The 7,500-nt window shown below is 39.8% G+C and overlaps 1 protein-coding gene across 4 annotated transcripts in view; it reads right to left on the bottom strand.

Moving 5' to 3' along the window:
* The window catches only part of LOC133656928 (inhibitory synaptic factor 2A-like), a 142,680-nt gene that overhangs the window by 68,224 nt on the left and 66,956 nt on the right, over positions 1-7,500 (bottom strand). The gene's annotated exons all lie outside the window — the stretch shown is intronic.

Consider the following 7,500-nt stretch of genomic DNA (forward strand, 5'->3'; position numbering starts at 1 on the left):
ATATTTATATATATATATATATATATATTTCATATATATATATATATATATTTCATATATATATATATATTTCATATATATATATATATATATATATATATATATATATATATATATATATATATATATATATATATATATATATATATATATATATATATATATATATATATATATATATAACAAAGTGCAAAGCCATAGGCTCACACAAGTTCAGTAAATAATTTACAAATTTGGAACACAGCATCATCATTTCCACAGCTTGTTGGTTGTTAGAGGTAGAGAGTGTTTAAACGTAGAGTTCTAATTTTTTTTTTTTAACCTGCTTTCCATTTACCTGGGAAGTGGGAAGTCACAAATGACGTCGTTCATGACTTGACCATTGAATTTTGGTCATTTCTGTTAGAATAATTATGTATAAGTTATCACACAACTCTTATGCTTAAAGGCTGTTGCTATAGTTATTATCAATTGTGCTGAAGTTGTACTTTTCTATCCGTGCAAAGGCACAACTTGTAGTCTTCCATTGCGAGTTGTCTCGTATCAGCAGTTTGTTTCCAGACCCTGCCTGCTCTGCTGACAGCCAAGGACGGACATCGAGTACCTCAACGCAGACAAAACAGAGACAGGGCGAACTCACGAGTGTCAGCACATTTCCATTCTTAATAATCATGTATTGTGTCTACTGGGGCTGCTTGCATTACCCCTCCCTTCAGAAGCAGCCTCAGTGATGTTAACTAGGGACCTCCCGAATAAATAGAGAAGCACGTGGGCTGTACCTTAGAGCGTAGGGTGAGACTGTGACTGAGTGTGCAGCTCCATGCGTTCTCGTCATGAGCTAAATTGAATTCTGTCTCTGCCTGATTCCTTGCTTCTTGTCTGTTTAATAGATAGTTCGGTGTTTGAACCTGACAATTTCCCAACCAATAATCTACAACATAAATACAACGTTTAAACAACATACTTTTTGACGACATTTAATCAATGTTTGGTTCTTACGTTGATTTGCCCATTGAATTTTCGTCATTTCCCAACCAATATTCTACAACACAAATACAACATTGAAACAACATGCTTTTTGACAACGTTTAATAAATGTTGGGTTCTGACGTTGATTTGACCATTGAATTTTGGTCATTTCCTAACCAATATTCTACAACTCAAACATGACGTTGAAACAACATGCTTCTTGACAACGTTTAATCAATGTCAGGTTGTGGCGTTGATTTGACCATTGAATTTTGGTCATTTCCCAACTAATATTCTACAACACAAATACAACGTTGAATCAACATGCTTTTTGACAACATTTAATCAATGTTGGGTTCTGATGTTGATTTGATCATTAAAACTTTGGTAATTTCCCAAACAATACTCTACAACTCAAACATAACGTTGAAACATGCTTTTTGAGGACATGTAATCAATGTTGGGTTCTGACATTAATTTTGGCCATTGAATTTTGGTCATTTCTCAACCAATATTCTACAACACAAATACAACGTTGAAACAACATGCTTTTTGACGACATTTAATCAATGTTGGGTTCTGACATTAATTTGGCCATTGAATTTTGGTCATTTCCCAACCAATATTCTACAACACAAATACAACGTTGAAACAACATGCTTTTTAACAACATTTAATCAATTTTTGGTTCTTACGTTGATGTGACCATTGAATTTTGGTAAATTCCCAACCAATATTCTACAACACAAATACAACATTGAAACAACATGCTTTTAAACAACATTTAATAAATTTTTGGTTCTTATGTTGATTTGACCATTGAATTTTGGTCATTTCCCAACCAATATTCTACAACACAAATACAACATTGAAACAACATGCTTTTTGGCAACGTTTAATCAATGTCAGGTTTTGACGTTGATTTGATCATTGAAATGTTGGTAATTTCCCAACCAATATTCTACAACTCAAACATAACGTTGAAACAACATGCTTTTTGAGGACATTTAATCAATGTCGAGTTCTGACGTTGATTTGACCGTTGAATTTTGGTCATTTTCCAACCAATATTCTACAACACAAATACAACGTTGAATCAACATGCTTTTTGACAACGTTTAATCAATGTCAGGTTGTGACGTTGATTTGACCGTTGAATTTTGGTCATTTCCCAACCAATATTCTACAACACAAATACAACGTTGAAACAACATGCTTTTTGACAACGTTTAATCAATGTTGGGTTCTTACGTTGATTTGATCATTGAAATTTTGGTAATTTCCCAACTAATATTCTACAACTCAAACATAATGTTGAAACATGTTTTTTGAGGTCATGTAATCAATGTTGGGTTCTGACATTAATTTGGCCATTGAATTTTGGTCATTTCCCAACCAATATTCTACAACACAAATACAACGTTGAAACAACATGCTTTTTAACAACATTTAATAAATTTTTGGTTCTGACGTTGATGTGACCATTGAATTTTGGTAAATTCCCAACCAATATTCTACAACACTAATACAACGTTGAAAGAACATACTTTTTGACAATATTTAATCAATGTCAGGTTTTGACGTTGATTTGCCCATTGAATTTTGGTCATTTCCCAACTAATATTCTACAACACAAATACAACGTTGAATCAACATGCTTTTTGACAACATTTAATCAATGTTGGGTTCTGACGTTGATTTGATCATTAAAACTTTGGTAATTTCCCAACCAATACTCTACAACTCAAACATAACGTTGAAACATGCTTTTTGAGGACATGTAATCAATGTTGGGTTCTGACATTAATTTTGGCCATTGAATTTTGGTCATTTCCCAACCAATATTCTACAACACAAATACAACGTTGAAACAACATGCTTTTTGATGACGTTTAATCAATGTTGGGTTCTGACGTTGATTTGACCATTGAATTTTGGTCATTTCCTAACCAATATTCTACAACTCAAATATGACGTTGAAATAACATGCTTCTTGACAACGTTTAATCAATGTCAGGTTGTGACGTTGATTTGACCATTGAATTTTGGTCATTTCCCAACCAATATTCTACAACTCAAACATAACGTTGAAACATGCTTTTTGAGGACATGTAATCAATGTTGGGTTTTGACATTAATTTGGCCATTGAATTTTGGTCATTTCCCAACCAATATTCTACAACACAAATACAACGTTGAAACAACATACTTTTTGACAACGTTTAATCAATGTTGGGTTCTGACGTTGATTTGACCATTGAATTTTGGTCATTTCCCACCTAATATTCTACAACACAAATACAACGTTGAATCAATATGCTTTTTGACAACGTTTAATCAATGTTGTGTTCTGACGTTGTATTGATCATTGAAATTTTGGTAATTTCCCAACCAATATTCTACAACTCAAACATAACGTTGAAACAACATGCTTTTTTGACAACTTTCAATCAATTTTTGATTCTTATGTTGATTTGGTAATTTCCCAACATGGATCCAAAGTCGTACATCAATGTTGTTGTAGTTTACAATCACAACTATTTTGCAACGTTGTATTAAAGAACATTTATGTATAATCAACGTTGTATCAACGTCTTGTGCCTGCTGGCAAGCTCTAACGTAAAAAAAACAAACAAGCAACACTTTAGCCTAATATGACATGAAGACAATATGATAATTGCTTTTGTGTATTGATGGAAAGTAAATTAAAAACAAAAATAACTAATTAATTTATGATCATGATTTATGTTAGGTGCTGGCCCTGGTGGCGCACTACTGTGTAATGTTATTTTCCACGGATTCATTCGCTTTCATTATGGCTTCTGCAGTGTCTTGTGCGATAAAATCCAAAGCCCTCTCTATCCTCCCATTCTGTGCCTTATTGTACATTTATTTTGAACTCTTGTTCAGTTCAATTTGTGCAGAGAAAAGACAATCAGCGTGATGAATTACATGGCCCCACATTGCCCCCAGGGTTCACTTTAAGTCCTGTGTAAGAACAGCGAACTTACAATGGTGGCAGTTTGTACTGTGCAGCATTAGTGTTACCTACAGAAGTCTAAGTCTAAGTCAGAGCTGGGCAAATATTTTGACTCGGGGGGCCACATTAAGAGGAAACTAATGTGTCTGGGGGGCCAAGGTATATAAATTATAAATACACATTTAGCTGTAAACATCTGCTGTACAGTATGTGTGTTTGGGTCCCTTTTTTCCACGAACACTAATACCAAAAGTCACAATGTCTGTTAGAGTTCTAAAAACTTTATGACAGACCATCTAAAAAAAACCGGAATGGATCTTTACAGTCTTCAGCTCTCACTGGTTCGGTTCGCAGCCGAGTGTGAAGCGACTGGGATCCATGGATCTCGCCCGGAAAAGGGTAGAATGGGGAGGAGTTGGGGAGGAGATCTTGCCCCAAGTGGAGGAGTTCAAGTACCTCGGAGTCTTGTTCACGAGTGAGGGAAGAGTGGATCGTGAGGTCGACAGGTGCGGCGTCTATCTGTATCGATCCATTGTGGTGAAGAAGGAGCTGAGCCGGAAGGCAAAGCTCTCAATTTACCGGTCGATCTACGTTCCCATCCTCACCTATGGTCATGAGCTTTGGGTTATGACCGAAAGGACAAGATCACGGGTACAAGCGGCCCAAATGAGTGTCAGAAAAATTGTGTGTAAATTATCAAAAAACGTTCCGTTCCCTGAGTTCCCAGTAAACAGAGGCTGTCTTTGTTGCACCAAGCCAAAGGCTTGGAAAATTCCGCTGTGTACGATGGGAGGAGACGGGAGGGGTTTATTTATTTTGATCCAAGACCTGCCCAAGCTCGATCCAGGACCAGTCCAAGCCCGAGGCATCTTTTTCTTTGGCACACCTGGGTGAAGTCTGGTCTGGGTTTCGTCTGGTTTCATGTTGTTTTGTCATTTCCTGTTTTATTTTCAAATGCTGACCCTCCCTCTCATTTCAGGTCACTTGCCCTTCCTCCTGTTTCCCTGGTCTGACGTCTTTCCTGATTGCCTGATTGCGCCCACCTGTGTCACCCTCCCTCATGTGTATAAATGTCTCATCCTCCTTCTGTCCTGTGCCAGAGTGTTTCGTATCTTCTTGTGCGTACCTCCAGTGTTCCTTGCCACAGTCTTGTCTTCAGCCATTGCCACGTTTTTTTTGTACTTTTGATCCACGGGAGATTCTTTGTTTGTCAGGTAAGATTAGCTTCTTAGCATCGCCTCCGTTAGAGCGCTTTTTTTTGTATTTGTTAGTTTTTGTTCTTTAGCCCCTTTTTCCCTCCATAGCCGGAGCGTTTTGAGTTGTTAATATTTTTGTTAGTTTAGTAGTCAGGTTAGATCTGTTTTGATAGCCTGTTTTGTTTCTCCCGTTTTGGACCCATCCCCTTCTGAGAATAAACAACTGTTTTCAGTAATCCTGCATCTGTGTCCAGAGTCCTAGTCGGGTCGTGACATTCTTTTGTGTTAATGTGACCGAAAACAATGGCTGTTTACATACCCCCCATTCCTTTAGAAACAGCTGTTGTTATGTAAACAGGGAAAGTCCAAATAAAAAGAGGTGGCGTACAATCTTTCGCCAGAGCGTGATGACACTGTACAAGGGTACAGATGTCCACGTTTCTCTTCACTGAGCCATATTGAATTCTGTCTCTGTTTGATTCTTTGCTTCTTGTCCTGTTTAATAGACGTCATCAGTGTTTGAACCTGACAATGAGTTTCCTCCGCCGGGTGGCAGGGCTCTCCCTTAGAAATAGGGTGAGAAGCTCTGTCATCCGGGAGGAGCTCAAAGTAAAGCCGCTGCTCCTCCACATGGAGAGGAGCCAGATGAGGGGGTTTGGGCATCTGGTCAGGATGCCACCCGAACACGTTTAGGGCACGTCCGACCAGTAGGAGGCCACGGGGAAGACCCAGGACACGTTGGGAAGACAATGTCTCCCGGCTGGCCTGGGAATGCCTCGGGATTCCCCGGGAGGAGCTGGACGAAGTGGCTGGGGAGAGGGAAGTCTGGGCTTCTCTGCTTAGGCTGCTGCCCCCGCAACCCAACCTCGGATAAGCGAGGTTCGGGTTGCGGGGGCAGTTAGAATAATTATGTGTAAGTTATCACACAACTTTAGTATGTTTAAAGTCCGTTGGTATATTTATTAGCTATTGCGCTCAAGCTGTACTTTTTCTATCTGTGCAAGGACAAAACTTCTTGTCTGAGGGGTGGCCTCAGCCGCAGATGTTATCTTTGTTTTAGCCCGCTAACAGCCAAGGACATTAAGGACCTCAACGAAGATAACACGACAGCACGCAGACGAAGCGGAGACAAGGCGAAATCACAAGGCCCCGGCACATTCCGTCACATATTGTGCGCACTGGAGCTGCTTTGCATGATATGTGTGACCACTCCTTTTAGAGGCGGCCTCAGTGATGTTGACTGGGGAACTCCTGAATAGATAGAGGGACGCGGGATCTGTACCTTAGAGCGTAGGGCGAGATTGTGACTAAGTGTGCAGCTCCATGCGTTCTCCTCATGAGCTAAATTGAAGTCTGTCTCTGCATGATTCCAAACTTCTTGTTTGTTTAATAGATGTCATCAGTGTTTGAACCTGACAAAGATGGATGGATGGATGTATTCAGTTTTTATTTACCATTTACACAATGTGCCATCTTCACTGGTATTGGGTTTTGTAGAACGGATTGAAAACCTCAATGTGCCACATCTGGCCCGCGGGTGCTTTATGAACTTTATCTTTTGTTTTTGTTTCACAGGAGGAGGTCGCATCTCCGCCTCACATTTAATTGCCTGCTGTCACCGTAGCCCCTCTCCCTGACGGATGAGGGGCCGGACCCGGGCGCCTCGCGGCGAGAGGTGACTGCGACGCAGGCCGGGTGCAGCTGTCGTCGGGAGCTCAAGGTCGCAGGGTTCATCCGTCCTCACTCACTCAAGCGTGCCCGCACAAAAACACGTCTTATTAACGCAGCCGACAACGATCAAAGCTCACAAACATACATGTGTAATTACCGCATGCAAATACCACGGCTCTATTTCGGGGTGGAATACACACCGTTGGTGTTAAAGCAGACTTTGATGCCGAGAGAAAGCGCGAGAGAGAGAGAGGAGGAGGGCGAGGGGGAATTGAAGCTTCTCCTCTGAAAGTCATTTTTTAAGCTGACTGCTGGCACAAATCCAACTCTGTTGTTTGCCCACGTCAGCTGTCCTGGGAGATGACCGCTCCACTGTCCACACACCCATGCTGCTCCACTGTCCACACACCAATGCTGCTCTGCAGTCACCAACGCTGCACACTATTTAACCTGTCTGCCTGCGCATATTATTATTATGTCAATAATAATAATATTTATAAATGGTTGATTTATATAGGCTAGCATTGCCGTTGTTAGGCCTATTTTTTGGGGGCTCAAGCCCCCCTAAAATATTCTTAAGCCCCCCTAAATAATTTGGTGTTATATATATATATATATATATATATATTTTAACAAATACATGCCGACATATTCATTATAAAGTGGCCCGATTATGAGTTTAAA

This window comes from Entelurus aequoreus, linkage group LG09, assembly GCF_033978785.1.
Source record: "Entelurus aequoreus isolate RoL-2023_Sb linkage group LG09, RoL_Eaeq_v1.1, whole genome shotgun sequence".
NCBI lineage: Eukaryota > Metazoa > Chordata > Actinopteri > Syngnathiformes > Syngnathidae > Entelurus > Entelurus aequoreus.